Genomic DNA, 16,438 nt, shown 5'->3' on the forward strand with positions numbered 1-16,438 from the left:
CTGAAAACTGTCGGGCTTGGTCTTGAGCCACTACGTTACTGTCAATATTCTGGTTTTCTGAGCTCTTCCCAGAATCTTTCCTTAAGTTTAGCTTACCTCATTCTAGGACTGCATCTCCAGCTAGCATCTCCAAACCTTTCCAAACTTCTGCTTCAGCTTGGTTTCTAAAGCTTCTGAACTGCATGGAAAAGTAGACACAGTGACAACTCCATTTCTCAGACCAAAATCTACTGTACTTACTTTCTTTTTTTTTTATTTTATTTAAGGAGAAAAAGAAAAAAAAAGCAGAGAAAGGGTACAAGTTACACAGATTTACAGAAAGAAATAAACAGTAGGAAATCATTAGTTAATGGATTACATTTTGTCATCTTAGAAATAATTGTTCAAGTTACAAAATTAAAGCTTATAAAGTGGACATTCCAACAGTGAGACTGCAAACAGTTCTGTTCAATGATTCAACAAAACTCAGTAATATTATCTATCGTATACACTTAAATATACATGCAGTTATATCGTTTAGAGCACTTTCTTTTCCTCTCTTTTGTACAATGCAATTACACATTTTGGGTTTTGTTACTCCCACAGTTCTTATTACTTTTTTGAAAGAGAGTAGAACCAAATGTGACATAACAGAACAGTCAGTCAAATCAAAAGGGTGGACGTAATAGATACTGTAAAAGCATAATGCTAGGTGATCAACAATGGTTACCATAATGCCTCCCGCTATCTCTAATAGAATTGCCTATATCATGGAGTAATAATAAAATTGAACAAACAGTAAAGAACAAAACCAACAAAACCAAAACATTGAAGACATTATAGGTCTTCAAAAGTAGATAATAGTCAACCAGAATGGGTGTCATAATGAATCCCACTATCTTCACAGCTGTTGCCTAAACTTTCGAACCTAGTACTATCAAGCAAAACAGAATAGAGGAACATCAGTCAAAACAAGATGGTGAGAGCAATACAGGGCTTTAAATCAAGATAATGGAAAGTCAAAGTGGGTTACTATAATATATCCTGCTATTTTTAAATTTATTTTTCCCTTAATTAAAAGGATAAAAAAGTAAATAATAAAGTGGAGATTGAGATAAAAGAGGGCATAACAGCAAATCATTGCAGATCAAAACATAACCACTTAAGCAAAATAGTGTTTCACCACAAGATTATCCCGACATAAAAGTAGTTACCATATTGTCTCTTTCCTTGAAATCTTTGAGTATAACTTCGTATACTGTAGCATCAAATATATCAAAACAATGTAAAACCATTTAAGAGAATGACAGTATTACAGTGTATTTAGAATCGACTAACAGAAAATGAACAATGGTTTCTGTATAATCTCCTTGTCTATAAAAGGTTTTGCTTATACTATCATATATAATAAAATCCAATAAGATACCACCTGTTTAGACCAATGGAGACAGAAGAACAAAAGCTTGATGAGACTTCAAAACAAGATGATACTAAATCAGTATTACCTCTTAAGATGTCATTTTCTCCAAAATAGCTGTTCCTATCATCCAATGTTCTCTGCCTCATTTCTGCTGAGATCTTTTTCTGTCATTAGTTGTCAGTTTGTTTTCTGTTCCATTCATTGTGGCCTCTCTGCCGCTACTTCTGGATTCTTCATATTTTTCTTTTTTAGAATATCTTGCAGTATTCTCTGTAGAGTTGAATTGGTGGTTGCAGATTCCCCTAGTTCCTCTGTATCCTGGAAGCACCTTGTTTTTCCATCAACTTCCAGAGATAGTTATGCAGGATATATCAATCTTGGCTGGAGATTATTATCTTTCAAAGCTTGAATTATTTCCCCCCACACTCTTTGTGATTTGATGGTTTGTGCCGAGAAGTCTGCTGTAATTCTGATGGGTGTTCCCTTGTAAGTGATCTGTTTCTTGTCTCTGACGGCTTTTAGTATTCTGTTCTTGTATTGGATTTCTGGAATTTTAATTATTATATGCCTGGGTGTTGCTCTGTTTGGGTTGTAGGTGGCTGGGGTCCTGTATGCTTCATGCAACTGAGTATCTTTACCTTTTGCTAAATTAGGAAAATTCTCCTGGATTATTTCTGTGAGTAGCTTTTGTAGTTCATTTGTTTGTGTCCCTACTTCTTCTTTTATGTTTTTAATTCTTAAGTTATAGACCCTCTTATCATCTTCTAGTCTTTGTATTATTGCTGTTTGTTTCTTTGTTATTTTTAAGAAGTTTTTCATTTCATTCTCCCATATTACAAATCTGCCCTCCAGTTCAGATAATCTGTCCTTAGTTTCTTTCAAGCTGTTATGCCAGTTTTCGATAGACTTTTTAGTTTCTTGGTAATCTCTCTGAACCTGCTTCACGTATTCTATGCTTTCTCTATTTTCTCCATTAAACAATTCTCCCCTCTTTTTCTGTTCTTCCATTCCACCATCTGTTTTTTCTTGGGTGGTGCTTAGCATTTCTCTAACTATTCTTCTTATGTCTAGCTTCAGGTCATTAATAACTTCATTACTGAACTTGTCTATGAGGCTCTTGAGATAGCGCTTTATGTCTATTGGTGCTGTGTCTGCTGTTGCCTCTTTCTCAGGATTGGGGGCCGAGGACCCTTTCTTGTTGCTGCCTCTTCCCATATTCTTTGTTCCTTATATATGCAAACATATATAAAAGGCCCAGCTTCCTTCCCTGTCAGTCACAGTCTGATTGAATTGCCTCAGCTAGGTGTTCCCGCCCACTGCGGCACACCAGGAAGTTGCAGACCAGGCAGCCTATGCAGGGCCCGCCCCTCTAGGTCACCTTCAGGCGCTGGGATCTGGGCTGTGCTAGCCTACTGGGTCTCAGCCAGCGGTGTCACGTGGGCTAGGCACTGCTCACCAATTGGTGACTGAAGTCACTGCAGCGCCCTGTTCCCGCAAGTCTGCCCGGTCCCAGAATGTCCTCTGTTGGAGTCTCCTAGACCGTGGGAGAGTCCCAGTTTTCCCTCACTCACTGGAGGTGGATGCACGGCTCCCCGCCTGTCCTGCTCTCAACTCCATTCACCGATTCCTGTTCTCAGAGCTTCTGTGCATCTGTCTCCCTGCCGAGCCGATGCAGACGTAGCCGCGGTGGCGGGAAACCCAAATCGTGGCTTCCAATGGCTCGGGCTCCAGCTTCCACACTGAGGCTTTATCTGTTCCTGTTATAGCACCAGGATTGCATTCCCAGTTGGTTTCTCTCAGCCCAGTTCGTTCTTGGGTCACCGGGGCATATCTTCTCTTGCTTATGATTCCTTACTCAGCACCATTCCTGAATTCTAAGCTGGGTCTTTCAGAGAGCCTCTGTAGCTGCTGCTATCTGTCCACCATGGTCTCCCGGAAGTCTGTACTTACTTTCTTATCCCTGCAACATAATACTGAAAGGATTTATTCTTTCATTTTTAAACTAATTTTTTGTGATTAAATTTTTTACTTTATAAAAAAGTACAATAAATTTTCATAACAAAGTATTAGGAGAATAGCAATAGTTAATACTATTCTTTAATTCTATTGAGTATTGTTATCTTTAAAGCAGTTAATAAGTGTGCAAGATATAGGCATAAAATATTCTCTAAATGATATTAGCACAAATATTTTTTTCAATGAGCTAAGAGAAAACAGAAGTATAACTAGCTTGTATTTTTATCCTTTTCTCTTCCTTCTTTCTCTCTTTCCCCTATGTGAGTTTTTTTTTTCCTTTTGAACAATTTCCTCCCATTTTACAATATATATTTTACATTTTGTACCTTATTTCAGTTTCTCACACAAGGAAGACAACATGATGCTTACACATGTGAGTCTGATTTATTTCTCTTATCAGTATGATCTCTAGGTGTTTCCATTTACTTATAAAAGTCTTAAGTTTACTTTTCTTTATGACTGAGCAGCATTCCATTATATAAAAATATGACATCTTTTTTTATTCATTCCTCAATTGATGGGCATTTGGTTATTTCCAAGATTTAGTTGTTACAAATTGTTTTGCTATAAACATAGATGAACATATATTGCTGTGATATAATGTTTAAAGTCTTCTTGGAAGATACTCAGAAGGGGGATAGCTGAGTTAAATGGGACCTCTAATCCTAATTTTTTTAAGCAATCTCCATGTTGATTTCTACATTGGTTGTACCAGTCTACACTCCCATCAACAGTGGAGAAAGTTTTATTTTTCTCCACAGCCCCTCCAGCATTTGTTTTTGGTTGATTTCTTGATGATATCCATTCTTTTGGAGTGATGTTTTAATTTGCAGCTCTTGAACAACTAATGATGTTGAAATTTTTTTGTATATTTATTTGTGACTTGTATTTCTTCACTGAGAAGTGTGTATTCATCTCAGATGCCCATTTTTGGATTGGGTCTTTGAATGTAGGAGGCCTCATTTTTTTCAATTCTTTTTATGTTCTAGATATAAGTCCTTTGTCTGAGAGAAAATAGGCTAAATTCTTTTCCTACTTTGTTTTGAATTTTCACTCTGTTGGTAATTTCTTTGGATATTCAAAAGCTTTTTAATAATATAAGACCCCTAAAATTAATTCCATTAGAACATTTTTACATACGTAATGATCATGTTCATCATAGGAAATTTTTACTTGCACATAGTACATCTTAATTCTTTTTTTCTCCATTGTCCTCCCCTCAGTCCATTCCCTTTTTCCTATTTACAGAACTTTTTCCATTGTTTTGCTTCCATTCTTTCCTGCTTTTTATACTTACTGCTTTCTTTCCATTTCCCCTTCCATTTTTGGCTCACAGTTTGTAGAGATTTCACTCAAAGCTGGGTGCTTCCAAGTCAGCTCACATGGCAGCAAGCATCAGAGAACTTCTTTCACTTCTAATTGCATGATTCGGGTTTTTTCTTTCCTATTTTTGGTAATATTGGCTTGGGAATTATCTATTTTTTTTCCAGAGAACCAGCTCTTTAGTTTATTGATTCTTTATATTCTGTTTTAGGTTTTATTAACTTGTGCTCTTAATCATTTTCTTCCTTGTACTACCTTTGGATTTGGGTGGTTTTTGTTACGCTAGGATGTTGAGGTGCATTATCAGGTTATTTGGGCAAACTCCATTTGGGCATCCACAGCTATAAACTTCTCTTAAAACTGCACATATTGTGTTCCTTAAAGTATGGTGTATTATGCTGAAATTACCATTTGGCTCTAGGAAGTGTCTAATTCTTCTGTGATTTCTTCTATGACCCATTGATTACTGAGAAAAATATTGTTTGATTTACGTAAATTGGTTTAATATCTGTAGTTTCTTGGTCCATTGATTACTTATTTCATTACAGTCTAATTTGATCATATGTACGAACAATTAAAACACTTCATTCCAAGTTCCTCTAGTCTTTAAGGTTTGTGTGAGGAAGTGTAATATAATTTTAATGAGTTTATCTTTTTAAGCAATTCAGTGCTTTCCTCTAACTGTGTTTAAGATTTTGTTCCTGTCTTGGATTTCTGTTTTTCTGTTTGTTTGTTTTTTACTATAATGTCACTGAGAGGTTCTTTTTTACTTATGGATGTTGGTTTCTATATGCCCTGTTTATCTGTATGTTTAAATCATCCCCTATGTTTGGGACGTTTTCTGCTATTAATTTTGTAAATAGATTTTTTATGCCATTTGTGCTGTACTCCAATTTTTCACTAACTTTCATTAATGTGAGATTAGTTCTCTCTGTGTCATCTTGCAGCTGTTAGGTCCATTCTTTGTGTCCTTTTGTTTTTAGGGTGTTTTTGAATAAATGGTATTCAACAGCAGCCCTGTGCTCTAGCTCTGAAACTCTACATAGGTCACTTCTGATACCCATATTTTGAATAGAAATTTGGATTTTGGATTGGAACCACTTTATGGATTCTATTTCTTTGCTAAACTTGTCATTCATATTTTGTACCATTTTGTTTAGTTCATTTAGCATTTTATTAGTATCTTCAACATGATGACTGTTTTATTATGTCCCTTTTCTGTTAACTCATGGTTAGGTTCAACTTTAACCTTATATGGAAATTTGATCTGGTCCAATTTGGTTGTTGACTAGAAACGTGGAAAGGATTAGGTTCATGAACCAAAATACCACTGTATCTTCTTTGAACTCAGTGAGCACCTTCTTGATCTTTCTATGTGGTTTTTTTTTTTTTTTTTGTATTCTCTGTCATTCTTTTGAATAATTTGGCTGAATTGTTTTTTATTTCCTACCCCTCCATGTCCTACGGATTGATTTTAGGGGAGTTGAGAATTTCTGGAAGCATTTTGTTTGGTGTGTGTGTGTGTGTGTGTGTGTGTGTGTGTGTGTGTGTGTTGATGTTTCTATTACTTTTACTTTATTTTCTGTGAATATTTGTAGGCATTCACAGTGAAAAACTTTGTTGCTAATGTAGAGATATCCTTAGTTAGTGTCTGCTTTTCAGTGACGTTCTTGGGACATGGCTAACTATAAACCTTTGCCTCCTTCCCAAAGTCTGACCACCTCTGTTAAGGACTTAATAGTTTTCCCTGAGCATCACTGACTATCCTGAGCACTGCTTCAGCAGATGTCATTCCAACCAGTTCCTCTTTAATAAACTGTCATTTTTAAATTTCCTGTTATATTATCTTGTAAAATTAATGAAAAACATATGCCATTTTTTGTTATCCTGTATTTAAGTAATGGTTCTGGTAAGTAGTTAATTTGAGAGGGAAGGGTGCAGTGTAACTATCCAGCATACAGGTCTCTAGGATGAATTGCAGCATTTTAATTGATATAAGGTAATGTAGATATTGGCATATATTGAAATCTATTAATAGTGACAGTTATGTCACTGTGGCAATACAAGTAAATCAAGAACAATAATAGCCTCAAAGGCATATTGGATGTTGACATACCAAAAGAACCAATAGAATACCATTCTTAACCATAGAAAAGAGATTTATGATTATAATATATAAACACTAAGACAAATCAAATACTGAGAGACAATAACTACCTGCTAAATGCAGCTACACATCCACTAACAATAAAAAAATCACAGTAATAACATAGAGTTAATAAGCTACCTAAAGATCAATAAAGCTTAATGATTATACTAGTAAAGATAAAGGGAATGGGAGAATGAAAGATAAAAAATTTGAAAAATTAAACAATGAAGGATGAGAAGGAGGAAAGAAAAGTCAGACAAAAGATTCTATTAAGGAGTAGAGAGTAATTAAAAGAATTAGATAAACATAACAAAAGAACAATAAAGAAAAAGGAGGAAAAAGAAAAAAGTGAACATAAAGAAAAGAATAAAACAGGCAAAAAAAGAAAAGAAAAAGAGGAAATCCCCACCGAAAAACATAATGAAGGGCATAAAAAGAGAAAATGGGTTCAAATAAAGAAAAAAGTTTCTGTGTATTTTTAAATGAGTGGTTACTTTCCATGATCTGTGGTTTTGAAACCCAACAAGTCATGTTTTCTACCTAGCTTGATGGCCTCTGGGTTTATGAAGTGTCCTTCCCCCTCCCCATTTCAAAGGCTCCGATCTCTCTCTATCCCAGGCTGTGGTTCCCAAGCTGAGGTGGTCCTTGCTCACAATGGAAGATTGGGAAAGCAGTCAGATTTCTGAAGTGTGCTGGATGTAGACAGTGAGGCAAGGGTTCCAGGAACCTGCTGCATTTAAGGCAAACACTTTCAGACCCAGCCACTTCTGAGAGCCATACAAGCTAGGTTTGGCTCCTCACCAAACCTAGCCGGACCCCATGTCCTGCCCTGCCTGAGCTTAAAATTCTCAGGGGATCTATGTCAAATCCACACACTCTCCACAACAGTCTCCTGTGTCTGTGTGTCACCCAGTCACTATAAGAGGGTTACTCTGGGAACCCTGAAGTGCTTTTACAGTGGTTCTGAGTCTTTCTTAAATAATAAACCCCTTCAAAGCATCTGATATAACACATTTGGACATTATAGTGGTTCCTGCACTGTATTCCTTTTCTAACTGTGAAGGAGTTACTTTTGGAGTAAAACCCCATGCTGCTTTTTGCATATTACAATAACTGTGGGTTTCCTTGAGCCCGCGCTGCAGGCCCAGTCCATTGTTTCTCCATGGAATTCCCAAACATAGGCATTTACCTTGCTTCTGAAGGTACAGGTTCCCCTCACTGGGAGCATGGGTAACCTTCGAGAATTCTTTGTTCTTTTCTCTGTTCTGAGGTTCATTTCTGAAATTTCTGCATAGCTTTTAATTTTCCCATCAATTCTTTTCCAGTTCCTGGAGATTTAATTCTTTTTGTTCTTCACGAAGTTGCTATTTTTAGGTATCTGGATTCTGATTTTGCTGAATTTTGTTGCTGATTACTACTCAGCCATTTTAATTCTTGCAGTCTATTACATTTTGTAGATATTTCAAAAGTAATACATATTCGTTGTTGCAATTCAATATATCAGCAATGTCTATGGTAAAATTACTGTTAATTTTTATTCCAATTTTAAACTTTTTGTGTACTGCTATGGATTAAAAACTGGCAGTCAACTTAAGGCCAGAGGGACTAAATCACCATGGTGCTGAACGTAGATGTCCCACCTGAGGAAAGTTGCCAGCATAAATAGAGACTTGGAAAAGGAGAAGCTGTGCGTTGAGGCATTGAGGCATTGTGGGTTCTCGTATGTGTTGCTGTTTGAGCCGTTAGGTTCTTCTGGAGAAGCTCTGATCCTCACATCGAGCATTGCTTCCTGGCTCTGGAGGAGAAGACACGTGTCACTTGGACTCCAGGATGAACTCATCATGCTGCTTACTGGCATGTACTTGACTGTGCTTGTCATCGGAGGAGCTCAGGGCCTCCGTGTCACTGAGGATGGCTGTGGTGCTTTTCAGAACAGTGCTGGTCTTTGTTGTGAGTGTGACTTTTTGGCTCCAGTGTAGAACCCTCAACCTCCCAGCACAGCTCCTTCACTCTGCTACTTTCTAGCTTCCACCACTGACCTTTGGGTCATGGCACGGACCTGTAAAAGAGACTGGCATGAGTCCTTCTTGTGGGCTCAAGACCTCCAGCTAGACTCATGGGAGTCTTCATCTGGACTCATGTGGGACATTGCTGTGGGATTCAGGCCTTCAGCTAAATATTCTATGTCTTTAGTGTTGTGGATAGATTTCCTGCATTTTCTTGTGTTAGCTCTGGGTGACCATCATAAAAATAATATAAACTCATGTCCTGATTCTAATTGTTCTCACAATCTCTAACTACAACATGTATATATAAATTAACAAAAGGAGTATGCTTATTATTTTCCATTTGCTTACATGGTAACTTGTTTCCTAAAAACTGAAATCTCTGTATATACATATAGCATTTCATTTGTAATAAATACTCCTTCTTTCCACAGTGCAGTGTGCCAATTACCAATTTATTGCTTTTCAGCTCCACATTTACCCTTCTTTGCCCTGTGTTTTGATCTTGTTTTGTTTTGAAACAGGATCTGACTGTGTAGTTCAGGCTGGTCTTGAACTCACTATGTAGCCTAGGCTGGCTTCGAACTCAGGGCACTCCTCCTGCTTCAGCCTGTTGAGTGCTGGGATTACAGGCATGTGCCACCATGCAGGGCTCTTGTGTATTGATCTTGGAGCTGTCTCCTTTGTCACCTAGCTCAATTTTAGGCTTTGTCAATAGAGGGCGCTAGAGAGACACTACAAGGTCAAATTTGAAGGAAGGGGATTCTTTTAGGACCCTCAGAGTGACACTTTGGCATTGATGGCCACTTTTGCCATAGGTGGGCTCTGGAAAGGTTTTTCCTTTGTAGCATGTCTTGAGCCCAGTTTTCCTCCCACAAAACAATTTGATGCTTTGGGCCATTTCTAGCTCTAGTCTCAGCAAGTTTCTTAGTACTGACGGGCTTCAGGATGTTATAGCAACCACATCCTCTCTAGAGATATGGATTGCAGTCTTGGGCAGAGAAGAAGAGTTGTTCTAAATTTTGAGTTCCTTTCTTGTTCAGTCTCCTTTGTTCTGTATTTGTTATTTCTGCACTTCTTAGAGTTCCCCTCCCTCTTTTTGTGAGCTAGCAACTTTTTACTGGTAATAACTCATATCAAATTTTCTCTGTTCAAATTGTCATTATGGTTTCTTTCTTCTGCTTGCCTCTGACTGACACTGATGCAAGTACCATAATTTAATTTAAGATAGTTTATTTAAAATGAAAATAATAATAAGTCAGTACATGTTGGCACAGATACTGTATGGTATAAAAGCTGCCATATTTTATTAAACATATTACCAAACCAAAAAAAAAAACCCTTTGAGAAAAAAAGACACTATTTTATATTTTACAGATCTCATTAATGATTGGTTTAAAAGAAAACAGCTGAATTATCAAATCTGCTTCTTTTCTCATTTCATTGAAATATTTGTATTAGCTGTGGGACATGAAAAAAAAATCACCCTTCCATAAATTGTTGGAAAGATTATTTTAAACCCTTTTTCAGACAGGTGTAGATACTTTTTCACATTTTACCAAAAACTTAAGTGATAGGTAAGGTGCAATATAAATTTGGAGGCCATATTAATGAATACATACTACTGTTGGGCATGGTGGTAAATGCCTGTAATCTCAGCTCCTGGGAAGATGAGGCAGGAAGAGTGCCATGAGTTCAAGATCACCCTGGACTGCATAACAAAACCTTGTCTCAAAAATAACTATACTATTACATTAAAATTCACTTGTCTTCTCCCCCCCCCCCGTACTAGGGATTGAGCCCAGCACCTTTGCACTGAAGTACATTCTAACCCTTGATTTTCAATTTTGAGACAAGATTTTGTTAAATTGATAAATTGCCCAAGTTGGGCTCAAACTTCAAGTTTTCCTACTTTAGCCTCCCAGAGTTCTGGGATTAAGTTGCTACCATACCTGGTTTTTATCTTGCACCTTGAATAAATCTTTTATCCATTCATGAAGTTGACTTCATATGGGCAGAGATTTCTAGTCCACAAATTAAGTGCAACTATGCCACATATTCCTTATTCATTTAAAATATATATATATATTTATCATATGGCAGCCACTTTTCTATGGGTCAGAAATATAAAACAAAAAACATATTTAATATGATCCTTCTCTTCTTAGAGCCCATGATGTTTGTTTGTTTGTTGTTACTCTCTTTAAATAGTGGAAGCACAAATACAGTCCACAGTACCACAAATTAGGCCGCTGATTTTTTCGCACTTGGGAAATCACAGGGTTCAGCACATCCGGAGTGCAATGGCTAAGTGAGCCTCACCCTGGGAAAATTACCTTCATGATCTCAATATCTCTGCTGCCAGCACTTCTGGGGTGCAATGGATATGCCTCACCTGGGAAAACCACCTTCATGATCATATCGCCTCCACTAGATAACTATTAGCTCATAGTTTTTAATATATTTCCTTTGAGGGTGCTTGACCCTATGTAGTTCTTCTCCCAAGCAAAAATAATTTTGTAAGCCAGAAAGTTTCCATCTCCAGCCATACTAGGGAATATTTGCTCTTCAAAGAAAAAGTATAGTACTTTCTCAGGTATGCATGCAGAGGTAGGGTAATAAAACTTGTTTACACACATACTTCCTGTATTACTTTATCATTTCTACCACTAAGATAAACCATCCAAGTATCTGACTAATTCTAACATCTTCACACATTAAATCCAGATACATCATCTTTCTTTCAAAAAATTCCAGAATCCCTTGTATAACCTCCAATGTTCTATATTCTTCCAAGCAAAAATTCATAATAAACTATTACTTCACAAAGTGACCTCACACATAAACTCCTTGAACTCTGCATGCATTACTTAAGCTAGGATGATTTGAGACTGGGGAAAACCCCAACACTTTTTGTGGTTGATGATATTTTTATCCAGCCATCCTTTTCACGCTTAGTCAACATTATGTTATAACGTTCAGCTATATAGCCTAGTTTCCTAATCTGGATGTGAAGACAGATGGCATGATTAGAAAAATGGAAAAGAGGGGAACATTTTATATTACTTAGAATTTAGTCCAAAGATGTAAATCAAATATTATTACTCAGAAGAAAAACTGCTTGAGGCTGGAGATTGGGGATTTTCATTGTTTATAAATATTGCATTTCCTCCTTTAATTAAAGCAAATATCACATTAATGCTAAATTTAAAATGATGAAAATACAAACAAATTGCTTAATAACCTTAATTGAAAATTTCCGAGATAAACATACAGATGGCAATAAATTATACTCAAGATAGAAATGATAATTTGTACTTTTCATTTAAGATAAGCATTAATGAAACTTTTAAAAATGCCCTGTCCTTCCTCTTACAAATGAGAATAAGACTTCCCACATCCAGTTTTTAAAGTACTAAAAGTGATTGCGGATATATACAAAGGAACTACCACAATTGGCACCTACTAGAACTCAACGAATGTTAGCTGGCTTCCTTCCTGCCTTTCTGAGCATCTTACAGAAGCATGATCCCTAGAGTGCACTCTTCTTAATTGACTAGAAGGAAATAATAACCATCAACACACTGTTAATGACTTAAAGCTTTTTCAAAATGTTTTTCCATGTGTATTTTTAAAAGCAAGAGGCTATCCAATAACTCTTACTGAGCACCTATCACATGCCAAGTCCTAGCTGGTGCTAGACATACAGCTCTAAATGTGTCATAAACAGTGTGTGAGCCTCATGAAGAAAACATACTCCACTAAATAACTGCACATTGTCCATATTTCTTGGTTTTTCTTTTTAACACTTCTCACTGAATGAATTTCTGTTAAAAAATTTTAATAAGCACTTTGAAAAAGCTAAGGATACTGTCTGAACCTATAATAGGAGGGTTATTTGCTACTTTATATCAAGATGAAAATATAAACAGTTCGTATAGAAATGTAAGAAGGAAATTAATGTCTTTCACTTCAGAAATCACAAAAAAATTTGTTTGGGTGCTGGAGTTGAGATTAAAACACAGAAATTTAGAATGAGTGAAAGGGTTTGCAACCTAGAACTGCTCAGAACAGTGACATTAGTTGAAGAAAAGACAAAAAATAATCCATAATATTTAAGAGAAAAATCAAACCTTTGAAAGTATTATTTTGAAAAAATAAAAAATAATCCTTAATACTTAGGGGAAAGTTGAATCCTTGAAAGTATTGTTTTTGCTGGTGATATAGCTCAGTAGCACAGCACCTAACTGGCAAGTTCAAGATCATTAGTTTGATTCCTGGTACCAAAAATATTATTTTTAAGTGATGCATATGAAAGGAAGAAATAAATAAAAAGCACATTTCATCATCATCATTATTATTTTTATGATTATTATTACTGAGAATTGAGCCTAGAACTTACCACTTTGAACTGCATCCATATCCCTTTTATTATATTTCAATTTTGAGATAGGATCTCATTAGGTCACTAATTTGCCTAAACTAGGCAAACTGTGATCCTTCTGCCTTAGCCTGCCAGGTAGCCTGTTTTACAGGTATGCATCACTTCTCCTGGCGTGACCATTATTTTAATTAAGAAGGTCTTAAAAAGGATAAACACATAGTTGACTAAACTGAACTATATTCTTTTGGTTTCTCAAATACATGTTGGGAAAAAAATAAATCTTTTGGCCCTGGAAAGTTAAATCTAAAATAATAATTTCCTCAATTATTTCTACTGTGATTGACAGCCAATAATCAGTTTTTACAGATTTTACATAAAAGTAACTCTACAGAGCTAGGAATATGTTGCTCTAACTTCCAAAAAAGTAATAATTAGAAACTTAATTTCCTAAAAATGTTCCCAAAGGTATATTTTCTCATATAACAAGCCACTCTCACTGGGATTATTAAGTTCTGATAAAAGCTGTCCTCACATAATAAATAAAAAGCAATGATTTCTTTAAATGTGAGAAAATAATATAAAATAATCAAAGTTACATGTTTTAGTTGATAAGAATATTATGTATTGCATAATCTATTAAAATTGACTCATCTTTAACTCTTTTGGTAAATATGAAGCAAAGAGTACTATAATTTCCCCAAAACCCTGAATATATTTTTATGTGGTCAAAGTCACAAATGAAGATAATTAATTTTCTTATATTTTCATATGGCAAATAAATTCCTGTCCATGATTCTCCTCTTCAGTCATTAGTACTGAAATTTCACAGTAATTTAAAATTATTTCTCATTAGATTGATGCAACCATTAAACAAAGAGTAAGTTGCAAAGAATTCTGGGTGAGATAGTGATCCGGCCTGCAGATCAACAAGTTCGGAACTCCTGGAGGAGAAACGGGGATTAAACAAAAGACATGGGGGAGACAAAAAGAGACGAAGGCAAGTTGATGTTAACCCAATCAAGCCTCCGGTTTATTGAGAAAATAATCACACCTTTTATAGGCTAAGGGCGGGAGCTGGGACAGGAAGAGGTTAAACAGATGAATACAACAGGGTTACCATCACATCCGGACAAGTGACGTAAGCAGAAGAGGATTATGGTTAATGTAGGCAGACGCAGTGCCCATAGGAGAGAGAGAGAGAGACATCTAGGCAGCAATGCCTGTCACTCGGCTCCCTACATCTCCTCCCTTTTTATATTATTTAATTAAGAGTATGGCAGGCCCTGTGAGGACAGCGTCTGTCTTAGGTCAAGGACCTCATTGCATGAACCCAACCAGGCCTTACCCGTCATGGGCTTGCAGAACAGCAGTTGGTACTGTGCCTGTCTTAGGTGGCCGTTGGAATTAACATGCATGTCCTAGTTGCCCGTCTCTGACTGCCTGTCCATTGCCCCAGGGCAGTCAGGCCGCATCATCATATGGGCCACTCGTGGGAATTCCTTCCCTGTAGGTTTGTTGATCTGTCATCTCCAGCTGATGGTAGTGTACCTGAATGGGCTTTGCCATAAATGCGTCTATCCGGTTATTAATGAACATCATAATCCTCTGAAAAATACAAGACTCACAGAAATGAGAAACAATAGGTCAGCTAGGGGACCCAAAAGGGGGACTAGGTAAGGGAAAAACTCCCCCCCCAAAATCAAGGAGAAGGGGTTGACAGCCATTTGTTGGTGTCTCTGTATGAAGTCATTCTCCTGTGTCTTGGAGCATGCCTTGTATAACACTGGATGCAGTCTATTTGGCTGGCGTATGTTCCTCCAGACCGAGAAGAGCCTCTTCCACAGTCATGGGGTTCTGTGCATGGCTGTCAGCAGTTGCAGTCTGTTTGGCAGGGGTCAAAATCCACCATGGGTGTGGTGTGGCTCAAGAAGGCTGGTTAAGCAGCATAAGGCTCCAGGGAGATGTGTCACCTGTAAGAGAACACAGGGGATTGTGCCTCAGGAAATAACATTATTCCTGGGCGTTACATGGGGTCTTTGAAGAACTGTCTACTTGCTTTACGAGGCGTTCAGGTAGCCATCTAGCTTTTCTATTTTGTTGAGAGTAAACACACACTGAACCTCGTCCCCAGATAAGGACTGGATCAGGGCCATTCCACACATTGGTTAGTGGGTCTCTCCATAAAACAGATGCAAACCGTGTTTGAGTCTGAGTATGTCAAAACCGAGATGCTGCGGAGCAGCCTGAAGCATCCAGGGTCAGAAAATTTAAAATAAAAAGAGCATGTGAAAGGACATTTCTAGGGGACCCCTGGGTGGGGTACCATGTCTCCCTTTTTATTTTATCTATGGTGAATTTAAGAGAACGATGCGCACGTTCAACAATGCCTTGTCCCTGAGGATTGTAAGGTATACCTGTAGTGTGGAGGATATTAAGGCTTTTACAAAATTGAGCAAAGGAGGTGCTGGTATAGCCAGGGCCATTATCGGTCTTAAGCTGTTGAGGACATCCCAGAACTGAGAAAGCTGACAGCATATGGGCTATAATGTGTTTAGCAGCTTCTCCAGTCTGGAGAGTGGCAAAAATGAAGCCACTATAAGTGTCAATGATGACATGTACATATTTTAGATTGCCAAACTCATTGAAATGGGTAACATCCATTTGCCATAAGGCATTAGGAATTAAACCTCTAGGGTTGACTCCTAGGTGTTGAACAGGTGAGTGGATAGCACAAGATGGGCAATTTTTTACAATTTGTCTGGCTTGCTCACGGGTAATTTTGTAGAGAAGGCGGAGGGTGTGAGCATTGAGGTGATGTAGCTGGTGGGCTTGTTGGGCCTCAGACACCTTGGAGTCCTGAGCCATAAAAACCTGTGCTCGTACAGCAACATCAGCCAAATGATTTCCTTGGGCAAGAGGCCCTGGGAGGTTGGAATGAGCTCGCAGATGACCGATAAAGAACTTATGACGGCGAAGCCGTATGAAGCATTGTAATTGTTTGAACAGATTTGCAGCTGGGGAAGCATGACATATAGCAGCAACAGTCTCTAACAATGGAACAGACTGAGCAAGGTAAGCACTGTCAGTATATAAATTAAATGGTTGGTCAGAGTAAGCAGCAAAAGCTGCAAGAATAGCTTCTAACTCTGCTAATTGTGCAG

The 16,438-nt window shown here is 37.4% G+C and overlaps 1 protein-coding gene and 1 non-coding gene across 4 annotated transcripts in view; both read right to left on the reverse strand.

The window, feature by feature from the left end:
* Positions 1 to 561: 561 nt before the first annotated feature.
* Positions 562 to 16,438, reverse strand: part of Odr4 (odr-4 GPCR localization factor homolog) — a 198,912-nt gene continuing 183,035 nt past the window's right edge. For 2 of the 3 annotated variants that reach the window (XR_010044401.1, XR_010044402.1), the window contains one exon: positions 14,280 to 15,247. The gene's annotated coding sequence lies outside the window, so the exon portion shown is untranslated. Of the gene's footprint in view, positions 3,373 to 8,076; positions 8,947 to 14,279; positions 15,248 to 16,438 lie in introns of those variants that run through there. The other variant, XR_010044403.1, reaches the window with a different exon arrangement.
* On the reverse strand, positions 11,103 to 11,265 carry LOC111758328 (U1 spliceosomal RNA). Its single transcript, XR_002792521.1, has one exon. It is a non-coding gene; the product is annotated as a U1 spliceosomal RNA (small nuclear RNA).

Source organism: Cavia porcellus, unplaced genomic scaffold (assembly GCF_034190915.1).
Source record: "Cavia porcellus strain 051 isolate PalLab524CR breed Dunkin Hartley unplaced genomic scaffold, mCavPor4.1 scaffold_29, whole genome shotgun sequence".
Classification (NCBI taxonomy): Eukaryota; Metazoa; Chordata; class Mammalia; order Rodentia; family Caviidae; genus Cavia; species Cavia porcellus.